The 9,939-nt window shown below is 36.9% G+C and overlaps 1 non-coding gene across 1 annotated transcript; it reads left to right on the top strand.

The window, feature by feature from the left end:
* Positions 1–3,150: 3,150 nt before the first annotated feature.
* TRNAI-UAU (transfer RNA isoleucine (anticodon UAU)) lies at positions 3,151–3,242 on the top strand. Its single transcript is given in 2 exon segments — positions 3,151–3,188; positions 3,207–3,242. It is a non-coding gene; the product is annotated as a tRNA-Ile (tRNA).
* The last annotated feature ends 6,697 nt before the right edge of the window (positions 3,243–9,939 follow it).

Raw genomic sequence — 9,939 nt, 5'->3', positions numbered from 1 at the left:
CTAAGCGATAGTTCGTAAGTATCAGTTAAAGGCCTAAGTATACATACAAGGCTTGCAAGCACTATCACAGAATCTACGTACGTCTTGTACGTAGTGTAAGATTAAGTGAAATTTTCATCACAAGAGATTGAAGAGCGTGAAATTCGAAAATATTACTCCCAAGCGAAAACTCCTGTTATTTAGATCTGGCAGGCGAATCGCAGCTTGTAGCTGCGTTAATCTTATGTGCATATTGTGCGGTTTTCCTACGCTATTTGTTCTTATGCATGTCTAACCGGTTTTGTTGTCGAACGCCTTACTCTTCTTAGCCGGCGAAGGTGCTGACCATAGTGCATATTTAGTGTACAGTTAACGACAGGTTCGGGCCGCTCGGATCCAGACGCGTCTTACATCGCCCCCCTCCGCTCCCTTTAGGTTGAGCTTCGATTTTAAAACAGGGCTCATATCATCCAGACGGACATCTAATACCACGATAGAAAGCAAAATATCAAAATACCAACTTCTAGGGCAAGTGGTTTGATAAGTTCCCATGGCTGCACTTCGACAATCAGACTCAAAAGTCATATGCTTTCATTGTGCCAAGGCGTAAAATAGAGGTCTTTTACAGAGAAATTGGAGAGCCAGTGGAGTATTCCTTCATATCCACCGGTTTTGCAACTGGAAAAAATGCAAAACAGAAATTCAACGAACACCAATCCTCCTCTCCCCACAGATTGGCTATATCTCCAGAAGGATTACTTGATGTAACTCCAGTGATTGTCTAGCTAGATGATGGAAAAATGAAGCAGCAGGAAGAATGCAAAGAAGTCTAGCGAAAAAATTCAGAGTTTACGTTTCTTACTGCGTCAAGGTTTAGCATTACGTGGACATACTGATACGGAGGAACTTCCTGCAGTTAATGAAGCTCCTGGAAGAATAAGAACCTACTTGTTAAAGAAAAGCACATTCACATCACCCCAGGCTCGGAATGAAATAATGGAGACGTTCAGCCATCAAATGCTGAGGAACACAGCACACGAAGTGCAGCAAAGTAAAATCTTTGCATTAATGGTTAATGGCACTCAAGATGTTACAGGTGCCGAATAGAAAGCAATATGCGTACGATACGTAGATGACAACCTTCCTTGACGTCCACGAGAAATTTCTTGGTTTATACAGTGTTTCCACTACATCTGGTGAAACAATATCCTGGACCATACTTGATGTACTGACTAGACTCAATTTACCAGTTTCAGGATTAAGAGCACTAACGTATGATGGAGCCGCTAACATGAGTGGTGCGTACAGTGGAGAACCAGGCAAAAGTAAAGAGAAACAACCGTCAGCTTTGTTTTTTCACTGCGGAGCACAAGGCTAATTTAATAATGCAACATGCAGTTGAAGGTTGTGAATGTGTTCGAGATTCTATCCAGTGGGTACGTGAACTTGGTGTCTTGCTTCAGAAGTCAGGAAAATACAAGACAATATTTGAAAATATTGTATCGTCAGTCAGCCACAATGGTCCAGTTAAATACATCCGCCCACTTTGTTCAACACGCTGGTTGTGCCGCCTATCTGCAATTACATGTTCTAATGATCACTACAGTGACTTTGTTGATTCTTTGTCTGAATTAGCAAATGAAAAATCAGATGTATCAGTGAAAGCACGAGGTCTGCTGGACAGATTTGACAAAGGAAAGACAGTTTTAGGATTGTTGTTGACTCAGCATTCATTAGCTGCATTAGAGGAACTAAACCGTGCATTCCAAGCACCATCAGCGACAGTATCTGACATGATTGAAACCTCTGCAATGACAGTTGAGCAATTGCGGGTATTGCGAACAGAAGAAAATTACAACAAGATATTTCATGAAGCTGAGAAAATGTAACTTCCCTTGATCTGGTGCCTATTGAAATACCACGCATTCGCAGACTCCCCAGAAGGATAACAGGTAATGGCTCAGCACACTATTCTGCAACAGCTAAAGATTACTGCAGAAGCCAATATATTGAATTTGTAGACGCAGTCATAGAACATCTGACCACTACATTCAATGCAGACAACAATGACATGAGGCAATACCTGGCACTTGAGAACATGATCAAATCTGGCAAGATTGACAACTCGGTTATAAACTTCTTTAGAAATCTCTGCACAACGGCTGGAGTTTCAGTTGCTCATGTTCAAAGTAACTTCAAAAGCAGTATCTCTGAAAGGTGCGAAAGATGCTTACTGTAAAATGCATGAAACAAGCCAGCAGATGTTAAACGAAGTGTTTCTTCTCAAGAAAATTTTGCTTGTATGTCTAGTATCTAGCTACAAATGTGAACGCAGCTTTTCTCATTAAGACGGTTAAAGACGTGGTTAAGGTCAACTATGTCTCAGTGCCGCCTCAACCATGTGGCAGTTTGTTACACTCACAAAGATGAGGTGCCAGGATAAATATAGAAGAGATTATGAAAGAATTCATAAACAGATCATCACAAAGGAGGTCTACGTTTGGGAACATGTAGACTAGAGGACCAATGAATAATTATGTGCTACATTGTATTGATGTGTGATTTTCAAGAGTTCGCAAAGCCATTTTAATTATTTTTTATCAAACAACATTTTCGGTAGATATAAACTTATCAAGGGTAATTACTAATTTTATTAATATTTGAAAACGTAATTCATGCAAGGAAAGTTATAAGTAACCTTGTCAAGTATAATGGCCATCTTTTATACTGTGCAGGAATAAATTCATGTGGCAGCTAATTTGTGACACATTTGTCTTTATTCTGTTAACATTTTGAAAACTGTTCAAAAGACCTCACTTACACAAACCTACATGGAAACCTTGAAGTATCGTGGCAACACGATTACTCTGTGACTGTATGTTTACAGCTTTCAGGTCCTCGTAATTAGAGATTACCAATTTGCAAATTGAACAGTCCACATAAGTGGTTGCAAAATCATCCCCACTCCCATCAGGTGTAAAAACTCTACGCCCCAGGAATCTTTGTTATGTATAAAGCTTCGTAATTGTCTGTATTGGATTTTTATGGCTACGTCTAACAATGTTAAGTATCCTTCTGGGTTGGGTCGTTTAAGCGTTAACTTGGCTAATAGGTAAAGGTTTATAGGAAATAGTGAAGCATTCTAGTGTTTCTATTGCAACTACAATCATATCCCCAGTGGCGCAATTGGATAGCGCACGGTACTTATAAGACAGTACTTGTGGGATATGCCGGGGTTGTGAGTTCGAGCCTCACCTGGGGAATAAACATTTTGTTCTCTACCTCGTTGTCAGGTAGGCAAAGCTTTTCAATTAAAATTCACGATCTGATATTTTGGCCCGGCATGACCAGGTGGTTAAGACATTCGACTCGTAATCCGTGAGTCGCGGTTTCGAATTCCCTTCACACCAAAAACGCTCTCCCTATGAGTCATGGAGGACTTATAAGGAGACTATCAATCCCAATATTCATTGTTAAAGGACTAGCACATGAGTTATTGTGGACTGTGATACTAAATTAAAGACGGCTAGAGCAGATAACCGTCATGAATCTTAGTGCGAATTTCAAAACAAATCGTTTCGGAAATATGCCCTCGATATATCTCTACCATATTTCTGTTATTAAACCTGTGTTTTATCTATATGTGTCAAGAGTTTTGATTTCTCGTGTCACTGCTGCACTGTTATCTTTTGCAAGTCCTTTTTTTGGTTTGTACAAAGTGTATAAAATAACTGTTGTGTGAGACAAATATAAGTATTGTGTGGGTGGTTTGTAATGTGATGTTTGCTGGAAAATGTCTTGATCCTCGTATACACTAAACATCCTCGCCCTTTTAGTCGTGGGGTCGTTATAATGTGACGATCAATTGCAATATTAGTTGATAATAGAGTAGCCAACAGTTGGCGGTGGTTGGAGACGAATTGCTGCTTTCCCTCTTGTGTGTGTGTGTTGTTTTCTTTAGCGTAAAGCCACATTGGTCTCTCATCTGAGTCTACCGAAGGGTATCGAACCCATGATTTTAACGTTGTAAATCCGTAAACTTACCGGTGTATTAGCGGAGGACTTTCTTTAGTCATACACTACAGAAAATGATGGACGGCTAGCGCGAATAACCATCGGGTATCTCTGCGCGAAATTAAAAAACAAAGAAACAAACATATTTTAAATATTTTTTATCTTAACTGACGTTTTTCCTTTGCAGTTTCGTTAGTGTTAATATACACAACCGTTTATTATTAGAATATTCGTTAAATTGTTAACACTCTAATATTATAGTACAGTTATAACACTAACCATACAGCTGTACTAACATATTACGTATATGACTATTTTATAAGATATAAACATAAAAGATTTACAATATATTTTATGATTAGTTAAAAACACATAAACAGAAAATACAAGATCTTAAGGAACAGAAGTAACTTGAAAGGATATAAAGTATACTTAAGGGTTAAAACAATTGTGAGATTGTGTGATATTCCCCAGTATGCAAGTATTAATCTGAAAGTAATGGTGTAAAGTGAATCGGTGTAATGTATTGTTTTTGAATGGTGGTTTAGTTACATATGCCATCAAGTGTCTCTATTCATCTACGGATTATATTCTTTAATAAGTATAGTTTCCATATTTTTTCTTTTAAAATCCTTCGTATTTTGTAAGGGTAGAAATTTAAAATGGGTTTTCTGTATTTTTTTGTGTTCCCTGTCTATACAACAAGTGTTTCTGTTGAAGTGGTTTGTGTTGGTCATACGTGTGTAACATACTGATGTGTTGTGAGACACGTGTGTGTAAAAGTACTTCCAGCTTCTCTTATATATGCGTCTCCACATATATTACAAAGATTTGATAAACAGAAGTTTTCGCGTGACACGTTTGTTCCACGGCGTTTTCTGTGGCGTTTCATGTTTTTATCTGTTTTTTATGTTATGTTGGTTGTCAGTTGATACTGTTTAATGACTTTACGAATCTCAGTTTGTGATTACGTTGTTATTGAAAGGAATGTTCATTGCGGATATTTGCGTATGTTTGTTGCTGTTGTTTGCAGAGTTATTGTTTTCTGTGGTTTCGAAACGCTGGCACTGTAATATTCGGTGGTATCAGTTTCACAGTAGTAATGTATTAAAGTCATTTTGCGCTGTTTGAATGGCATTCTGAGTGGAATATTTTCGATTTATTGTCTTTAATTCTCAAATTATTGTTTCCATTTTAACTCGTTCTGGATGGTGTGAATTTATTATGAGAAATATCTGCTTATATATATTATTTCAGGCTGTAGATCCTGGTGGGATACATCCCCTTCATTGCGGGTGGAGGATATTGTGTATACAATCATACCCCATACAGTTTGGTCTGCTGAATTGTTTTATTGCATTACAGGCCTACACAAATTGTGTGTTGTTTGTTCTTGTGATTCTCGTGTTCTTACCGATCGAGTTTACATAATTAGGCCTAGATGTAGGATTTTTCAGTAGCCGAAATGTACATCTTTCATATAGGCAGCGTTCTTATAAGCTTTTCGATCTATGCGATGGTTTGTAAGTATTATCAGTCAGAAGGCCTACGGTATACATGCAAGAAGCTTGCAAGCACTATCTGAGAATCTACGTACGTCTTTAACGTAGTGTAAGATTATGTAAAATTTTAAAACGATATCCTCGACCATACTTGATGTTACTGACTGGACTCAATTTACCACAGTCACGATTAAGAGCACAAACTTATGATGGAGCCGCTAACTTAACGATTGGAGAATGCTTAAAAACAAGAACACTATATTATTTTGCAAGTTAAACGTCACTTTCTTCTTCGTAATGCCACTATGAATGTGGTTGACAAATCAGTTCTGATAAAACACCAGATATACTCTAGCTCTAGTTACAAGTTACTTTTCATGCAAATAACAGTTGAGTAATGAAGAGAAAATTTTCGTTTTAACCGAAAATAGGAAGATAGAAATAAAACATATAAAAATGAATTCAAGGAACTTGAACATGACTCAGTATTCTCTAAAACAGTTCATCAGAAACATGTAAAGGAATTAGCAAAAGATGGTTACAAATTGTTTGGGATGATAAGTTTCATGGATGAATGACTATTCCAATGGAAATAAACAAAAAACACAACAACAAACTGTTCTTGTAGTATTAAATTGCTGATAAGTGTGGTCACTATAGACGAAAGGTTGTTTCTTTCATTTGTTTCACACTTTTATTAATCCATTTGCCAAAGTGAACATTTAGCATGGGATTAAATAAGATCCACCTAAAACAAAACATGATTTAATTTTCTATAAAGTTTGTAAAATTAGGGTATGTAGGAGGCTATTATATTTATTTTCTAATCTTTATCTTTGATTACTTAGCCTAATATTGGGCATAAATGTATTGAACAATGACAGAATCAGAGAACAGAATGAATACCAAACATTTAACTTTATGCTCGCTGATCGTTAAATGGAAAACTAGGGACAAACAGGATGAAAAGAGTATTATTTCTTTTAAATGACCCAGGAAAGTGGACCCTTCTCAAGACTTGGTAAAAATCTGACCCACACTTGTTCACTACGGTACCATTAAGTCTATTGTTATCTTCATTGAAGGGTACACGGTTCTGCTAAAATATCTATAATATTAACATGGCCATGACTCTTTTTAGGACTACCGAGTAGTAGAGGTCCATGGCTCGATGGAGACCCTGGAGAAGACATTTGGAAAACTGATTAAGAGAAGAGGTTTCGTATACCAATACTTTTAGATGGTTTGTTTATTTGTTTTTTGAATTTCGCAACACTACAAGAGGGGCTATTTGCACTAGCTGTCCCTAATTTAGCAGTGTAAGACTAGAGAGAAGGCAGCTAGTCATCGTCTCTCGCCAAACTTTTAGGCTACTCTTTTACCAACAAGTTGTGGGTTGACTGTCGTCACATAATAAAGCCCTCGCGGCTGAAAGGAGTAAGCATGTTTGATGTGACGGGAATTCGAACCTGCAACCCTCAGATTACGCGTCGAGAGCCCTAACCACATGGTTATGACGGGCCATTTTGAAGGATCTCATGAAAGCTTTTTTACCCTAATCCTGATTCTGTTAAACAGAAACAGAAATTCGTGGTAGGTGTTTAGTTCTTGAAGGAGAGATTTTTCGCTTTCTAAAACTGGGGTGTTCGAGGATAATGTTATTCCCCTTCGCGCCATAAAGCGTAAATGCTGTTGAAAGATAGGTGATTAGTAATTACAATTTGAGCGATTGTTGATGGTTTGTTAACCAAGGGATTTGGCGAATGTTTGGTAGATGTAGAGGTAGAAAAGAAGATCAAAGCAGAGTTTCTTCGGTGGTGATGACGGCTTTGATGATGTGGAGTTGATGGGCGTAAGAATGTCTATAGTATTCGAACAACTATGTCCCAGTAGTCGCCCTTTTAACAGGACTACTTGGTGACTGGGATTCAGAAATCCAAAGCCATGGCTAGAATTACAGCATTTAAGAGTGCCAAGAAATTAGATGTGGGGAGAACCCCGAGAAACCCACTTTCAGAGGACAGGCGCTGAATTGTCTACCTAGGCACTCATTGTAGAGAGATATTTTGTATTACGCTTGTTTTTGTTTGTTTTGAATTTCTCGCAAACCTGTACGAGGGCTATCTACGCTATTCGTCTCTAATTTAGCAGTGTAAGACTAGAAGGAAGACAGCTAGTAATCTAAACCCACTGTCATATCTTGGGTTACTCACTAACCAACGAATTGTGAGATTGACATTATAACGAATCCACAGCTGAAAGGACGAGCATGTTTGGTTGGACGGGTCTCTAACCGGTGGCCCGCTGATTGTGAATCGAAAATCCTAACCATCTGGCCCTGCCGAATTGCAGGACTATCGTATGGGTTTAGTTTTGTTGTTGATGCATCGTTCTTAAGTTTGTAAGTATTATTAAAGTAAAATGTACAGGACTTTCGTATAGATTTACTCTAATTGTGATTACATTCTCCCTATCTTTATTAGTATTATTGACGTAAAATGTACAAGCTTGTAGTGTTAATCTAATAGCGGAGAAATATTTTGATTAGGGAAATTTTAATGAATGTAAATGCTTTAGAAAACCGACAAATTGCACTCAATGGAACATAAAAATAAAAAAAAAAAATAACTCTTGATCTTGAAATGTAGGAATTATTATAATTTAAACAATTTATTAACCTCACCTGTTTGTCAGCCATCAGAAGTTAAATCACAGGCGTGTTTATTGTGTCATATAAGACTCGAAGTAAAGTTAACGTATCTGTGAATATCAAATCAGTACAATGTGATTTGAAAAGGTAACATCCGGTTTCCAAGTGTTCTAAATTGTATATATTATCCGGAAGTGAACTGCAATAGAAGCTAGGGGACGTTACTCCCTATTATTCATCAAGGTAGCGAATAATAGAATTGACTTCCTAATTATTTAATCTGTTTTTATATATATTTATTTGAATGCTGGGACTTCTTAGTTGTCATTTTATTTGAAATGTATCATTATGTAATTGAACGAAACATGTTGTATCAGAGACCGTTCAGAGGGGTTTTGTTGTATAATTATACAATGCGAAACACAGAATTAAAGAATGTATTTAGAAGATTAATTCTAACGACTGTCGTGTAACCAACCAGTGATAAAACACGAGACGATGTTGTTACTAATATAAACAGGGACGACACTGCTACCTATGGGTAGGATTCTACGCTGTGCCCACTGAACAATTAACTCTATTGAGAAGCGAACAGTAAACCTATGGACTACGTTATGGAGCTTTATTTATTAAAGATGATGCATCCATGCACACTTGGAAACACGGTAGGTGTGCTTCGTGCACTTCGTTAGTAATCCAATACAGGGGTAACGAAGTACAATAAAACGTTGTGTAGTGCTTTGTACAACTATTTCGTTTGGTGTTGTAACAAGCACCCGGCGACAACCTATGGATATAACACCAAGTACATCCCGTGATAGGCAAAGCACAGACAACCTATTATGTAGCTTTGCGCTTAGCAACAAACTAAACAAGACCGAATACGTAATACCACATAGAAAGCAGGCATAATCTGAAATTCTATCATATTTAAACATTATCTATTGTTTGAGTTGCTGGTTTTTTTGTCCAAAAAACTTTAATGAATGTGTTATTTCATATCCTTAAATCATAATTAGTTAGTAAAGTGTATGAACAAGCACTAAATATAGTCAGTAGTTTACTGACAGACATGTTTCAAAATGCACGTAAGATAGGGAGATGTATAGGCACAAGTATATTTTAATATCTACTGTTATGTTCATATTTACACTCAAGAAAAAACTGTACAAATGTTTGTATGTAATAGAATAAACAGCTTTACTGACGTACACACCTTTAGTATGCTGAACAGTTAGTATGCAAGACAGTTGTATATGTCTATTAACAATTCATAACCTTTTTTTATCACTATCCATATTATATATGTATATATCAGTATTACTATTTCGTTCCTTTCTTCCCCTCACGTGGTATAGCGGAATGTCTTCTGATATACTCCACTAGAAACTGGGGTTTGATCCTACAGATGTGTAGCTTTTCTACTAATAACAAAGTGTAAACACAGATTTATTTATTATTATTTTTGCATCTCAGCTTCAACTATTTGAAACCTGAAAAAGTCAACACTAATTATGATAAAGAAAGTCACTGCTGTGGTAAAATCTTTGTTAACTTTACTTGCTTATTACAGGAACGGCAGGTGAGCAGTGTTTAATAAATCACGTAACTTGCATCTTTACGAGATCTTCACACGAGTAATATTTATTGGAGAATGGGCCTTTGGTGGAACTTTTGATTTTGGACATGAGCCACGTTATAAATCCAGTGATACCATAAAATATTCCCCGCTTCTAATTAGCTGCTTTCCATTTAATTGATTTGTTTGGAATTTAACACAAAGCTGCACAAATG

This window comes from Tachypleus tridentatus, chromosome 2 (assembly GCF_004210375.1).
Source record: "Tachypleus tridentatus isolate NWPU-2018 chromosome 2, ASM421037v1, whole genome shotgun sequence".
In the NCBI taxonomy this organism is placed as follows: Eukaryota; Metazoa; Arthropoda; class Merostomata; order Xiphosura; family Limulidae; genus Tachypleus; species Tachypleus tridentatus.
This window is presented reverse-complemented; position numbering and strand designations above follow the sequence as displayed.